Here is a 16,432-nt window from a genome sequence, read left to right as displayed (position 1 = left end):
GCGTTTTTTTCTCCTCAATTTATTTACAAATAATCGATAAATGTTTGAAGTAAAGAGAGACATCCCGCAACTACAGCAACCTGACGCTAGAGGGCAGTGTCCGCTACTGTTCGCTTTTAAATACCATTAAATATATATATATTTTTAAACTACCAGAAAAATCATCTTGAAATAAAACACAATGACTTGGTTTAATATTCCAGTCAGTTTGAAAATAAATACATTATTTATTCGAATATAAACATAAACTCTGTCGATGTTGCGTTCAAAGACAAACTCAACGTAACCTTGTGTCAATCAAACCTTCGTGACGTAATGGATCAGAACCTAGTGGTTCTGGATCGATGATTGGACACGAGGAGCTCAGGTGAGTCCGCCAGGTAAGAAGTAGGCCAAAGTCAGACGCGGCAGGTGAGCTTACCTGATGAGACGTTCACTGACCTTATTAGCGCCGCCCGACAGCCGAGAGCTGCCGCCACTGCGCATGCGCCACACAGACCGAGGCGGACAAGTACAAAGAGGCAGCAGGAGTGGACGGAACCGGCCGTCCAGCACCGCCTCGGAATATACGCGTAAAACGGGTTTAAAAGAGTTAACCTGGTCTGGTTAGTGAAACTTTAGTTTCCTGCGCAGAAGGAGGTGCGTTCAGGTGCTGGACTGAGGCTCGTAAACTCTGGTGAGTTTGACTCTTTATATTCGCGTCTTTAAAGAAATACTTTCATTATAAATGTATGTTTTAAACATCGATGTTCGAGGCTCGACTGGTCGAGTCTGGATCTGCTTCACCTGCTCAGGTGCGTCTGTGACGAGTGACTAGGATCTCGTTTAAACTGGAATATTCTTCATTTACTGCCATTATTCTCACGGAACTTAAAGCTCCAGACACGATCAGAACCTCAGAACCGAACCCCGAGGACGTGTTGTGTTTGCAAAACTTTCTTGTGTCGGAAAATATTGTTTTTCTTTGCAGCGTGTTTTGAAAACTTGACTTTCATCTGCTTCATGTGGTCGTTAATCCTGAGATTATATGATCCAGTGTGAGTCACCACGGCCTCGGACTCAGTTGTTGGGATTGTTGTGCATTTGTTGCTCCTTTTAACTGCATTTAAGTTTATTCAGCGATAAAGAGAATTAATGGTTGTTTAACGCAGAAGATAATAATGTTGTATTTTCACTTCTTAATCTATGTTGTTGTTGTATCTTCAGCAGTTTAACTGAGATAATGTCGCTGTTATATGTTAAATATAACTATAATGTTGCTGTTATATGTTAAATATAACTATAATCCTGCTGTTATATGTTAAATATAACTATAATGTCGCTGTTATATGTTAAATATAACTATAATCCTGCTGTTATATGTTAAATATAACTATAATGTCGCTGTTATATGTTAAATATAACTATAATCCTGCTGCTTTATGTTAAATATAAATGATAATCTCTCATGTTCAGCGTCAGATTCAAGGCCTTCTCCAGGAATTCTTCTCTCCATAATGAGTTTCCTGTTGCTCTGAGATCTTAACAGGCTCATAAAGGCTTCACGTGGGGGTGCAGGGCTGCAGACCTTCATGGTCTCTATTGTGCTGCCACCTTCTCTCGGGGTCACGAGGAGGGGACGAGGCTTTCACTGGACCCTCAGGAGACCCTCAGGAGACCCTCAGGTCTTTGACGAGGGACTCGTAAAAATGATCACTTTTTAATCTTTGTTACTTTTTCACGATGTGTCGTCTGGTGTTGATGAGAACGAACCGAGTCTTGAGTCCAGAACCAGGACCAGGACCAGGAAGATCCTGATGTCTCTGTTGACGTCGAGGAAATGATTGATATTGTTCTTTTATTTTTGTGTTATTATGATACTTTTCTCTGTCTTTACACCTGATCACATGACCCGAGGCTGAACGACGAGTCTCTCATCGATGACCATCGTTAGCATTTTTAAAAATGGCTGAAAAACAAAAAAATTCAAGATTCATTTCTTACCAAAACCATCTCCTTGTTCAGGATTGATTGAAGTCAAAGTTTAATGATGTGAAGTTTTTATAAAACTTCTATTTGCTGTTGATGATTATAGGTGTTTGTTTATAGTAAGATATGTGTAGTATTGTCCAGTACTTGACTCTGGTGTTGTCATAGTGTAGTAACAAGTATATATGTGTAGTATTGTCCAGTACTTGACTCTGGTGTTGTGATAGTGTAGTAACAAGTATATATGTGTAGTATTGTCCAGTACTTGACTCTGGTGTTGTGATGGTGTAGTAACAAGTATATATGTGTAGTATTGTCCAGTACTTGACTCTGGTGTTGTGATAGTGTAGTAACAAGTATATATGTGTAGTATTGTCCAGTACTTGACTCTGGTGTTGTGATAGTGTAGTAACAAGTATATATGTGTAGTATTGTCCAGTACTTGACTCTGGTGTTGTGATAGTGTAGTAACAAGTATATATGTGTAGTATTGTCCAGTACTTGACTCTGGTGTTGTGATAGTGTAGTAACAAGTATATATGTGTAGTATTGTCCAGTACTTGACTCTGGTGTTGTGATAGTGTAGTAACAAGTATATATGTGTAGTACTGTCCAGTACTTGACTCTGGTGTTGTGATAGTGTAGTAACAAGGATATATGTGTAGTATTGTCCAGTACTTGACTCTGGTGTTGTGATAGTGTAGTAACAAGTATATATGTGTAGTATTGTCCAGTACTTGACTCTGGTGTTGTGATAGTGTAGTAACAAGTATATATGTGTAGTATTGTCCAGTACTTGACTCTGGTGTTGTGATAGTGTAGTAACAAGTATATATGTGTAGTATTGTCCAGTACTTGACTCTGGTGTTGTGATAGTGTAGTAACAAGGATATATGTGTAGTATTGTCCAGTACTTGACTCTGGTGTTGTGATAGTGTAGTAACAAGTATATATGTGTAGTATTGTCCAGTACTTGTCTCTGGTGTTGTGATAGTGTAGTAACAAGTATATATGTGTAGTATTGTCCAGTACTTGACTCTGGTGTTGTAGTATTTACAGACCACATGACTCTTGAAGTTGTAACTACTTTCATTTGTTTTCAAACCAAAATATGTCCAATCAGCAGCTTTAAAAGCTGCTGGACTCACTGTATCCTCTCGTCCTCAGTCATCGCCGGAGTTTCATTCTTCCTTTAGCTGCGGAGGACGTAATAACTGCTGCCATCTAAAGGCCTGAAGTTTTATTGCGACACAAACATGAATAAACTCTGAATATTTGCAACTTATTTATACAACAAAATCAAATTATTTAATTCGAAACACACTTTATATAAATATAAAACATAAATTAACTGATATAAAAACATTCTATACAAACTGTTAACTATCGATACATAAATCTTGAATATATTTTCTGAAACCTATTTATAATTTGTTAACGTAGATGTTTTTGTTCTTTTCCTCCGTCGTTGCTTTAACAGCGTCAAACGGTCGTTCTGTCCCAGCTACCTAGGGTGAGATCCGGGTTACAGTCCATTTCATAGTGTAGTTACGAATAGATTTGTATATAATGAATGGAAGGAAACCGGAGTACCCTGAAGAGACCACATAGACTTGGACTCGCGCTGACGTTCAAGGACGTTTCAAGGATGTCCTTATCTCAACATTCCTGAGCAGGTCGAGGACGTTCGTGTTCCTCTCTGAGGTCCTTCCAGGGTCTGATCTCCCATCAGCCACTGCTCCACGAGGACGTTCATGTTCCTCTCTGAGGTCCTTCCTGGGTCTGATCTCCCATCAGCCACTGCTCCACGAGGACGTTCATGTTCCTCTCTGAGGTCCTTCCAGGGTCTGATCTCCCATCAGCCACTGCTCCACGAGGACGTTCATGTTCCTCTCTGAGGTCCTTCCTGGGTCTGATCTCCCATCAGCCACTGCTCCACGAGGACGTTCATGTTCCTCTCTGAGGTCCTTCCTGGGTCTGATCTCCCATCAGCCACTGCTCCACGAGGACGTTCGTGTTCCTCTCTGAGGTCCTTCCAGAGTCTGATCTCCCATCAGCCACTGCTCCACGAGGACGTTCATGTTCCTCTCTGAGGTCCTTCCAGAGTCTGATCTCCCATCAGCCACTGCTCCACGAGGACGGTCACTCAACAGTCGTCTCTCCTTCACCAAACATCAGACTCTCGTCTCCAGAACGTTCTGGTGTTTGTTCAGGAATCTCCGGGTTTGTTGTGAGGATCAGAACCAGCAGCTTCGACGTGTTTTGTCATCAGAACGTCTGAGTCCAGAAGCTTGGAGGGAAAATAACTTTGTCTCTTGGAAACATAATCTTGAAGTTTGAAGGACAAATGTTACTAGAGTTTGAAGGACAAATGTTACTTGAGTTTGAAGGACAAATGCTACTTGAGTTTGAAGGACAAATGTTACTTGAGTTTGAAGGACAAATGCTACTTGAGTTTGAAGGACAAATGCTACTTGAGTTTGAAGGACAAATGTTACTTGAGTTTGAAGGACAAATGTTACTAGAGTTTGAAGGACAAATGTTACTAGAGTTTGAAGGACAAATGTTACTAGAGTTTGAAGGACAAATGTTACTAGAGTTTGAAGGACAAATGTTACTAGAGTTTGAAGGACAAATGTTACTAGAATTTGAAGGACAAATGCTACTTGAGTTTGAAGGACAAATGTTACTTGAGTTTGAAGGACAAATGTTACTAGAGTTTGAAGGACAAATGTTACTAGAGTTTGAAGGACAAATGTTACTAGAGTTTGAAGGACAAATGTTACTTGAGTTTGAAGGACAAATGTTACTAGAGTTTGAAGGACAAATGTTACTAGAGTTTGAAGGACAAATGTTACTAGAGTTTGAAGGACAAATGTTACTAGAGTTTGAAGGACAAATGTTACTAGAGTTTGAAGGACAAATGTTACTAGAGTTTGAAGGACAAATGTTACTAGAGTTTGAAGGACAAATGTTACTAGAGTTTGAAGGACAAATGTTACTAGAGTTTGAAGGACAAATGTTACTAGAGTTTGAAGGACAAATGTTACTTGAGTTTGAAGGACAAATGTTACTAGAGTTTGAAGGACAAATGTTACTAGAGTTTGAAGGACAAATGTTACTAGAGTTTGAAGGACAAATGTTACTAGAGTTTGAAGGACAAATGTTACTAGAGTTTGAAGGACAAATGTTACTAGATTTGAAGGACAAATGTTACTAGAGTTTGAAGGACAAATGTTACTTGAGTTTGAAGGACAAATGTTACTAGAGTTTGAAGGACAAATGTTACTAGAGTTTGAAGGACAAATGTTACTAGAGTTTGAAGGACAAATGTTACTAGAGTTTGAAGGACAAATGTTACTAGAGTTTGAAGGACAAATGTTACTTGAGTTTGAAGGACAAATGTTACTAGAGTTTGAAGGACAAATGTTACTAGAGTTTGAAGGACAAATGTTACTAGAGTTTGAAGGACAAATGTTACTAGAGTTTGAAGGACAAATGTTACTAGAGTTTGAAGGACAAATGTTACTTGAGTTTGAAGGACAAATGTTACTAGAGTTTGAAGGACAAATGTTACTAGAGTTTGAAGGACAAATGTTACTAGAGTTTGAAGGACAAATGTTACTAGAGTTTGAAGGACAAATGTTACTTGAGTTTGAAGGACAAATGTTACTAGAGTTTGAAGGACAAATGTTACTTGAGTTTGAAGGACAAATGTTACTTGAGTTTGAAGGACAAATGTTACTAGAGTTTGAAGGACAAATGTTACTAGAGTTTGAAGGACAAATGTTACTAGAGTTTGAAGGACAAATGTTACTAGAGTTTGAAGGACAAATGTTACTAGAGTTTGAAGGACAAATGTTACTAGAGTTTGAAGGACAAATGTTACTAGAGTTTGAAGGACAAATGTTACTAGAGTTTGAAGGACAAATGTTACTAGAGTTTGAAGGACAAATGTTACTAGAGTTTGAAGGACAAATGTTACTTGAGTTTGAAGGACAAATGTTACTAGAGTTTGAAGGACAAATGTTACTAGAGTTTGAAGGACAAATGTTACTAGAGTTTGAAGGACAAATGTTACTAGAGTTTGAAGGACAAATGTTACTAGAGTTTGAAGGACAAATGTTACTAGAGTTTGAAGGACAAATGATACTAGAGTTTGAAGGACAAATGTTACTAGAGTTTGAAGGACAAATGTTACTAGAGTTTGAAGGACAAATGTTACTAGAGTTTGAAGGACAAATGTTACTAGAGTTTGAAGGACAAATGTTACTAGAGTTTGAAGGACAAATGTTACTAGAGTTTGAAGGACAAATGTTACTAGAGTTTGAAGGACAAATGATACTAGAGTTTGAAGGACAAATGTTACTAGAGTTTGAAGGACAAATGTTACTAGAGTTTGAAGGACAAATGTTACTAGAGTTTGAAGGACAAATGTTACTAGAGTTTGAAGGACAAATGTTACTAGAGTTTGAAGGACAAATGTTACTTGAGTTTGAAGGACAAACATCTCATAGAAAAAGTGTAAAATGGAGAAAAACTTCCTTAAATATGACTTTCTGTAAATACATTTTGAACATTTAAGTTTCCAGGAAATGTAAATAAAATCTCATTTTTTATCTTAAACATGAGGAAAATATATAAATATAAATATAAAGTTTTTATAATTGATATATTTTTAATATATCAATTATAAAAACTTTAACGTCTTCTCAATAAATTATGGTTGAATTTAAATGTTTTTTTCAATCATTTAATATTTAGATAAATAAACATGTTTATTTATTTTCAAAGTTCAAAATATTTTCAATTTGTAGATTTTCAAATTAAATAGAAATATACTTTTAAAACAGTGTAAACATGAAATAATGTATTTATACAAAGTTTTATTTTCTAATTCAATTCCTTTTTTTTGAAAATCAATATATTTTTTTAATTTTTCGCTTTTAAAATAATTTAAAAATATGTTGGTATAACATAATTAAACAGTTTTAATATTCTGATAAAATCTGAAATCTATGTTGTTGTTTTTTCAATTCTTTGTCTTTTTAATTTGCTATAAAATAATATAAATGTCAGTTAAATGATCCCAACATTACACTTTATTTTATACATAGAGTTTGATTTTCTGATTCCAATAATTCAAAAATATCTTTTCTAAATTAAATATTTTTTCATTTATTCCAATTTGAATTCAATATGAAAAGTTGCCACAACAGTTATTGAGGTGTTTGTGTTCACGGGTCCAGTTGTGTGCGTCGTGTCGTCACAATTGTGTAACCATTATGTTGTTATGAGCGTTTGCTCTTCGTGCCTCACGAGCTCGGCTTAGACTCAATCTATACGTCCAGCCTCGGGTTCTTAGAACACTTAAGGAGATTGCAGGGGGGTCTGGGTCAGGGGGGTCCAGGGCGGGGGGTCCAGGGCGGGGGGTCGAGAGCAGGGGGTCGAGGGGGCGTCGCCCGACTGGTACGTGTCGCTCAGTCGGTCAGTTAGCGCCTCCGTGAGCGAGACCCGTCACGTCTCTGTGATGCATCTTCACACAGAAGCTCTGATGTTTGTCTGTCATTTATCTAATTCTAGTTCCTGCTGGAAGATAAAAATAAGTGTTTGGAGTGAAGAGTCGCTGGTCTGTGGTCGAGGGACGAGCCTGTTATTACAGCCTCTCTGACACAGAAGGACATGTTGGACCAGGACCAGGATCATGAGAAGCTTGAAGAAGTTTGATCTTCTGTCAGGGCTGTCGGTTCAATTCCAGCTGCGGCGCCGAAACACCAGAAGATATTTGAAGAAACTGCTGAGAAAAGACTTGAGGAAGAAAATATCGACTATTTTTAGGCTGAAGTCTATCCCAGTATCATAGGGTGAGAGGCAGGGGACACCCTGGACAGGACGCCAGTCTGTCTCAGGACACACAAGGTTCTCAATCGACCTCTGTATGTTTGTAGACTGTGGGAGGAAACCGGAGTGTTCGGAGTAAACCCACTGACACAGGAGAACATACTAACTGCACACAGAAAGGTCACGAGTCGGCATGAAATAATTGTACTGATTATTTTTACTTTAGTTTTTCCATTTTATTATCGTTCTTTTATTTACGATTAACAAATAAATATTCATTGCGTTTTTATATTTTTGTGTTGCAATTAAACATCCAACCGCTAGATGGCAGCAGTCGTTACATCTTCCACCGCTAAAGGGAACGATGAAATCCCGACGATGACTGAGGACGAGAGGATACAGTGACTCCAGCAGCTTTTAAAGCGGATGTTTGGGCAATTTTTGCCTTTTTTCAGTTTTGAAAAGCTTCCTTATTGTCATCTTTTATCTCCACTTTCTGCGAGAATTCCAGCTTGTTTGTGTTTGTCGTGATTCTAACACACAGTTGATGCGTCTCCATTTTTGAGGCTCTTGTCCATGAAATGAGTTGATGGGCCACGTTTGGCCCGCGGGTCCAAGAGATTTATATTTCAGTGGCTGATGATGGAATGTGGCTACAACTTTTACTTTAAGATTTTATCTTGTTGTAAAAATATCTACTGATATTTTTGTTAGACTTGGAAAATGCTGCACTTTCGAACGTCCCCATTAGAGCCGTGGATGAATTTTACTTTAAAAATACATAGAAAAAGTGGAAACCGTGTAAATAAATGGAGCAGGTTTTGTTTCGCTGGACAATAGAAAATGTTTAAAAGCATCAAGAGATTTAAGCGAAGCTGCTTTTAATCTCATTATTGACGACTCTGTGGTCGAGACGTCGTCAAATCCTTTTGTGCTGAAACGGATTAGATTAACTTAGTCTGCTTTGAACTCGCTGGAGATTTAACTTCACACTTTATTCAACACTTTATTCAACACTTTATTCAACACTTTATTCAACGCTTTATTCGACACTTTAATCGACGCTTTATTCAACGCTTTATTCGACGCTTTATTCGACGCTTTATTCGACGCTTTATTCGACTCTTTATTCGACAGTTCATTCGACAGTTCATTCGCCACTTTATTCGACACTTTATTCGACCCTTTATTCAACCCTTTATTCGACCCTTTATGTGACACTTTATTCGACACTTTATTCGACACTTTATTCGACACTTTATTCGACCCTTTATTCGACACTTTATTCGACCCTTTATTCGACCCTTTATTCGACAGTTCATTCGACAGTTCATTCGACAGTTCATTCGACGCTTTATTCGACACTTTATTCGACCCTTTATTCGACACTTTATTCGACACTTTATTCGACACTTTATTCGACACTTTATTCGACCCTTTATTCGACACTTTATTCGACACTTTATTCGACCCTTTATTCGACCCTTTATTCGACCCTTTATTCGACCCTTTATTCGACCCTTTATTCGACGCTTTATTCGACGCTTTAATCGACGCTTTATTCGACGCTTTATTCGACGCTTTATTCGACGCTTTATTCGACGCTTTATTCGACTCTTTATTCGACAGTTCATTCGACAGTTCATTCGCCACTTTATTCGACACTTTATTCGACCCTTTATTCAACCCTTTATTCGACCCTTTATTCGACACTTTATTCGACACTTTATTCGACACTTTATTCGACCCTTTATTCGACCCTTTATTCGACCCTTTATTCGACCCTTTATTCGACCCTTTATTCGACGCTTTATTCGACCCTTCATTCGACCCTTTATTCGATGCTTTATTCAAAATACGTTTTCTAAATTCTATCTTCTTTGATTCAAATGATTTTAAAGTAAAAACGCCTCCTGACAGCACCAACAGATCACTGAGCTACTTGATCCAACACTTCTCTCTTATCGTAACTAGAATATTAAATTATTTAGAAAAAAAAAAGCATATAAAAATAAAACGGTATTTAATTTAATTAACACAGATTCAACCTTTTTCTTCAAGAATGACTTATAATTAATTTTAACTAAATTAAAACTTCTGAATCGTTGAATGGTGTCGATCAACATGATTGATTGTCGTGCTTTCATGTGAAAACATGAACCAACGCTGCAGAGATAATAATAAGTTAATAACATTTGTATCAAGTTCTGAATGAAGCGCCGACACCTCTGGCGTCTGCGTCCAGAACCTGCTGCGACACGCGCCAGGTTTATGTTGGCGCCGGTCGATGTCTGACGGCAGCAGAAGAATGTGTGTTGATCAGATTGAAGTGTGTGTGTTGATCAGATTGATGTGTGTGTGTGTGGATCAGAAGTGTGTTACACAACGATGTGTTGTCTGCTGGTGTGTTGATCCTCGTGCGACTGCTCTGGTCTGGATCCACTACTGATCACTGAAGCTTCGACGATACTTGTTCCTCAGTTATTTTGAATTCTCTCTTCGCAAGGATCGATGTGTTGAGTCGGTGGATACTTAAGTTGCTGAGTTCACTGAGAAGAGCTGGAAGAGAGTCTCGGTGAAGAGTCTTGAACGTCTGCAGACGCTGGAACAGAGTAGATGTTTCATGAAGACTCCACAGAGTAGATATTGTCATAAAGACTCCACAGAGTAGACGTTTCATAAAGACTCCACAGAGTAGATGTGTCATGAAGACTCCACAGAGTAGATATTGTCATGAAGACTCCACAGAGTAGATGTGTCATGAAGACTCCACAGAGTAGATGTTTCATGAAGACTCCACAGAGTAGATGTTTCATGAAGACTCCACAGAGTAGATGTGTCATGAAGACTCCACAGAGTAGATATTGTCATAAAGACTCCACAGAGTAGATGTGTCATGAAGACTCCACAGAGTAGATGTGTCATGAAGACTCCACAGAGTAGATGTGTCATGAAGACTCCACAGAGTAGATGTGTCATGAAGACTCCACAGAGTAGATGTGTCATGAAGACTCCACAGAGTAGATGTGTCATGAAGACTCCACAGAGTAGATGTGTCATGAAGACTCCACAGAGTAGATGTTTCATGAAGACTCCACAGAGTAGATGTGTCATGAAGACTCCACAGAGTAGACGTTTCATAAAGACTCCACAGAGTAGATGTTTCATGAAGACTCCACAGAGTAGATGTGTCATGAAGACTCCACAGAGTAGATGTTTCATAAAGACTCCACAGAGTAGATGTTTCATAAAGACTCCACAGAGTAGATGTTTCATGAAGACTCCACAGAGTAGATGTTGTCATGAAGACTCCACAGAGTAGATGTTGTCATGAAGACTCCACAGAGTAGATGTGTCATGAAGACTCCACAGAGTAGATATTGTCATAAAGACTCCACAGAGTAGACGTTTCATAAAGACTCCACAGAGTAGATGTGTCATGAAGACTCCACAGAGTAGATGTGTCATGAAGACTCCACAGAGTAGATGTGTCATGAAGACTCCACAGAGTAGATGTGTCATGAAGACTCCACAGAGTAGATGTGTCATGAAGACTCCACAGAGTAGATGTTTCATGAAGACTCCACAGAGTAGATGTGTCATGAAGACTCCACAGAGTAGACGTTTCATAAAGACTCCACAGAGTAGATTTTTCATGAAGACTCCACAGAGTAGATGTGTCATGAAGACTCCACAGAGTAGACGTTTCATAAAGACTCCACAGAGTAGATGTTTCATGAAGACTCCACAGAGTAGATGTTTCATGAAGACTCCACAGAGTAGATGTTGTCATGAAGACTCCACAGAGTAGATGTTGTCATGAAGACTCCACAGAGTAGATGTTTCATGAAGACTCCACAGAGTAGATGTTTCATGAAGACTCCACAGAGTAGATGTTGTCATGAAGACTCCACAGAGTAGATGTTGTCATGAAGACTCCACAGAGTAGATGTTTCATGAAGACTCCACAGAGTAGATGTTGTCATGAAGACTCCACAGAGTAGATGTTTCATGAAGACTCCACAGAGTAGATGTTTCATGAAGACTCCACAGAGTAGATGTTTCATGAAGACTCCACAGAGTAGATGTTGTCATGAAGACTCCACAGAGTAGATGTTTCATGAAGACTCCACAGAGTAGATGTTTCATGAAGACTCCACAGAGTAGATGTTTCATGAAGACTCCACAGAGTAGATGTTTCATGAAGACTCCACAGAGTAGATGTTGTCATGAAGACTCCACAGAGTAGATGTTTCATGAAGACTCCACAGAGTAGATGTTTCATGAAGACTCCACAGAGTAGATGTTTCATGAAGACTCCACAGAGTAGATGTTGTCATGAAGACTCCACAGAGTAGATGTTTCATGAAGACTCCACAGAGTAGATGTTTCATGAAGACTCCACAGAGTAGATGTTTCATGAAGACTCCACAGAGTAGATGTTGTCATGAAGACTCCACAGAGTAGATGTTGTCATGAAGACTCCACAGAGTAGATGTTTCATGAAGACTCCACAGAGTAGATGTTGTCATGAAGACTCCACAGAGTAGATGTTTCATGAAGACTCCACAGAGTAGATGTTTCATGAAGACTCCACAGAGTAGATGTTTCATGAAGACTCCACAGAGTAGATGTTGTCATGAAGACTCCACAGAGTAGATGTTTCATGAAGACTCCACAGAGTAGATGTTTCATGAAGACTCCACAGAGTAGATGTTTCATGAAGACTCCACAGAGTAGATGTTGTCATGACGCAGCATGAGACTCCAGGGCTGGTGATAATCCCACAAGTATGCAGGCGAGTACAGACTGAGTCAAGAAGAAGTTTGTTTCTCCTCTACTGTACATGTCGAGCGTCACGAGTCAGACGAAGATTCACCAGATGAAGGAAAACAAGCTTTTCTTGGCCTGTCAATCATTATCTCTGACACAGCTGACCTTGATAACACTTTATCACAACAGTTACACACAGATGCTGTTTTTCTTCAGATGTTTGGACTTTAAAACTGTTTCTAAAAATGTACTTTTGTTCCTCGTTATCAAGATTTCTGACACGTCTGTCACTCATTCAATGTTTTAGAGCGTAAGAAAAATGCAAGATGAGTCTAAAGATAAAGAACAAAGATCAAAGATTAACATATAATAACATCGTCTTTTCACTTCTGTCCCTAAACTCAGAATTAAATGAATAATAAACTAATCTAATAGCCCGAGGAATGAATGTGTTCCTGAGTCTATTGGTGTTGCATCATGGGAGGAGCATTGGTGCTCCATGTGTTCACTGATGACAGTGTTGCATCATGGGAGGAGCATTGGTGCTCCATGTGTTCACTGATGACAGTGTTGCATCATGGGAGGAGCGTTGGTGCTCCATGTGTTCACTGATGACAGTGTTGCATCATGGGAGGAGCATTGGTGCTCCATGTGTTCACTGATGACAGTGTTGCATCATGGGAGGAGCATTGGTGCTGCATGTGTTCACTGATGACAGTGTTGCATCATGGGAGGAGCATTGATGCTCCATGTGTTCACTGATGACAGTGTTGCATCATGGGAGGAGCATTGGTGCTCCATGTGTTCTCTGATGACAGTGTTGCATCATGGGAGGAGCATTGGTGCTCCATGTGTTCACTGATGACAGTGTTGCATCATGGGAGGAGCATTGGTGCTCCATGTGTTCACTGATGACAGTGTTGCATCATGGGAGGAGCATTGGTGCTCCATGTGTTCACTGATGACAGTGTTGCATCATGGGAGGAGCATTGGTGCTCCATGTGTTCACTGATGACAGTGTTGCATCATGGGAGGAGCATTGGTGCTGCATGTGTTCAGAGGACGACGTCATCCTCCACGAGATGTTAAATGATAGAAGATATATATCTTCCAACCTTCTCTCTCTTTGTCTCACCCCCCCTCAGCGAACTCATCATTGTTTACAGTCAATCTTCTCGGTTCTCAGGAGTCGTTGTCGTAGCGATGAAGTCACCGTCAGTCAAACCGCGGGAGATTCTGCTCTCTTCGGTCGTCATGGAGTTTCATCGACTTCCTGCTGAACTTGATAGACGTCTGAGCGTAAAACGTTTAGAAGACATTTGTGTTCGTCGTTCGCTCGTGGACACAGTTTTCTGCTCCCTCGCCGGCCATTGTCGCGTTTGGTGTGCGTGTGTGTTGTGCGTGTGTGTGCGTGTGTGTTGTGTGTGTGTGTGCGTGTGCGTGTGTGTGTGTCGTCTGGCAGTGACGTCTGTTTGTTAATCTCTGGCTCCATCGCTTCTGATGGAACGGTTTCTAAAAAGTCATCATGAGGCAGAAGCTGCTCCTGTGAGAGTTTGACTCTCAGAGAAAAGTTTAAAATGTTGTCATGTTTTCAAACACACTAGTGTTTGTGTGTCTTCAGCTGCTTCTTGTGTACTTTGGATCGTCGTTGGTTTTTGTCAAGAGTTTTTGATGTAGAAATGTATAAATATTATGGACTCAACTTAAGTTAACACTTGCTTTATTCTTCTTTTTAATGAATAGTTTCCACGTATGTTAGTATTTTATAAATCTTTTTTTTTTTCATCAATACCTTTTAGTTTTTATAATTTTACTTTCTATTCATTATTCATCAGCTTTCTTAAAAATATGGTTAAATTGGCGCCTGAATACTTTATTAACGTCTGTGTAAATATACATTTATTAATCCTCCCTTTTTAAATAAATACTATATATATAAATATGCATGTTTGGATCAATATAAAGAGGCATAGTAGTAAAAAAAACATGCAGTATATCACATGGTTGAGGGACTCGTTGTATAAACAAAGCGTGATTACAGCTGGAGGAGGAGTGAAGCCATTATTACGTCATCATGGACTCTCGTAACCTCTTGTTCGCCCAGATTTCAGAGCAACTTCATAAAGTAATAAAGTGTAAAACATGGTCATGATGAGAAGTTACTGCGTCTTGAAGAACATTCACTTCATGTACAGGAGAGTTTAACTTTGGTTGAACTTTTGAATACTTGTTTCAAAACTACTGAGCTTCCAGACTCACTTGAGGTGTGAAGGTGACGAGTCACTCGGCTGTAAAGACTTCAGAGAACAAAGTGTCGCCTCCTGTTGATGTTGATGTTGATGTTGAAGGAACAAATGTTTTTGTTGTTGAGAACAAACTACACTTTTTTAAAGACGCGTCATAAAGTTTATTTAAGTTTCACGATACAGAGTCAACATTATGATGTGTTGTGATAGTGTAGTAACAAGTATATATGTGTGTTGTATTGTCCAGTACTTGACTCTGGTGTTGTGATAGTGTAGTAACAAGTATATATGTGTGTAGTATTGTCCAGTACTTGACTCTGGTGTTGTGATAGTGTAGTAACAAGTATATATGTGTGTTGTGTTGTCCAGTACTTGACTCTGGTGTTGTGATAGTGTAGTAACAAGTATATATGTGTGTAGTATTGTCCAGTACTTGACTCTGGTGTTGTGATAGTGTAGTAACAAGTATATATGTGTAGTATTGTCCAGTACTTGACTCTGGTGTTGTGATAGTGTAGTAACAAGTATATATGTGTAGTATTGTCCAGTACTTGACTCTGGTGTTGTGATAGTGTAGTAACAAGTATATATGTGTGTTGTATTGTCCAGTACTTGACTCTGGTGTTGTTATAGTGTAGTAACAAGTATATATGTGTGTAGTATTGTCCAGTACTTGACTCTGGTGTTGTGATAGTGTAGTAACAAGTATATATGTGTGTTGTATTGTCCAGTACTTGACTCTGGTGTTGTGATAGTGTAGTAACAAGTATATATGTGTGTAGTATTGTCCAGTACTTGACTCTGGTGTTGTGATAGTGTAGTAACAAGTATATATGTGTGTTGTATTGTCCAGTACTTGACTCTGGTGTTGTGATAGTGTAGTAACAAGTATATATGTGTGTAGTATTGTCCAGTACTTGACTCTGGTGTTGTGATAGTGTAGTAACAAGTATATATGTGTAGTATTGTCCAGTACTTGACTCTGGTGTTGTGATAGTGTAGTAACAAGTATATATGTGTAGTATTGTCCAGTACTTGACTCTGGTGTTGTGATAGTGTAGTAACAAGTATATATGTGTAGTATTGTCCAGGACTTGACTCTGGTGTTATGATAGTGTAGTAACAAGTATATATGTGTAGTATTGCCCATTACTTGACTCTGGTGTTGTGATAGTGTAGTAACAAGTATATATGTGTAGTATTGTCCAGTACTTGACTCTGGTGTTGTGATAGTGTAGTAACAAGTATATATGTGTGTAGTATTGTCCAGTACTTGACTCTGGTGTTGTGATAGTGTAGTAACAAGTATATATGTGTGTTGTATTGTCCAGTACTTGACTCTGGTGTTGTGATAGTGTAGTAACAAGTATATATGTGTGTAGTATTGTCCAGTACTTGACTCTGGTGTTGTGATAGTGTAGTAACAAGTATATATGTGTAGTATTGTCCAGTACTTGACTCTGGTGTTGTGATAGTGTAGTAACAAGTATATATGTGTAGTATTGTCCAGTACTTGACTCTGGTGTTGTGATAGTGTAGTAACAAGTATATATGTGTGTAGTATTGTCCAGTACTTGACTCTGGTGTTGTGATAGTGTAGTAAC

General features: G+C 38.8%; 1 protein-coding gene across 4 annotated transcripts in view; it reads left to right on the top strand.

Moving 5' to 3' along the window:
- kank1a (KN motif and ankyrin repeat domains 1a) overlaps positions 1-16,432 on the top strand; it is a 73,158-nt gene that overhangs the window by 11,101 nt on the left and 45,625 nt on the right. For 2 of the 4 annotated variants that reach the window (XM_087813059.1, XM_087813033.1), the window contains exon 1: positions 520-676. The exons of the other annotated variants lie outside the window; for them this stretch is intronic. The gene's annotated coding sequence lies outside the window, so the exon portion shown is untranslated. Of the gene's footprint in view, positions 1-519; positions 677-16,432 lie in introns of those variants that run through there. 4 annotated transcript variants of the gene reach the window in all.

This window comes from Callionymus lyra, chromosome 1, assembly GCF_982586985.1.
Source record: "Callionymus lyra chromosome 1, fCalLyr1.hap1.1, whole genome shotgun sequence".
NCBI lineage: Eukaryota > Metazoa > Chordata > Actinopteri > Syngnathiformes > Callionymidae > Callionymus > Callionymus lyra.
Note: the sequence above shows the minus strand (reverse complement) of the source record. Positions and strands in the feature narration are given on the sequence as shown.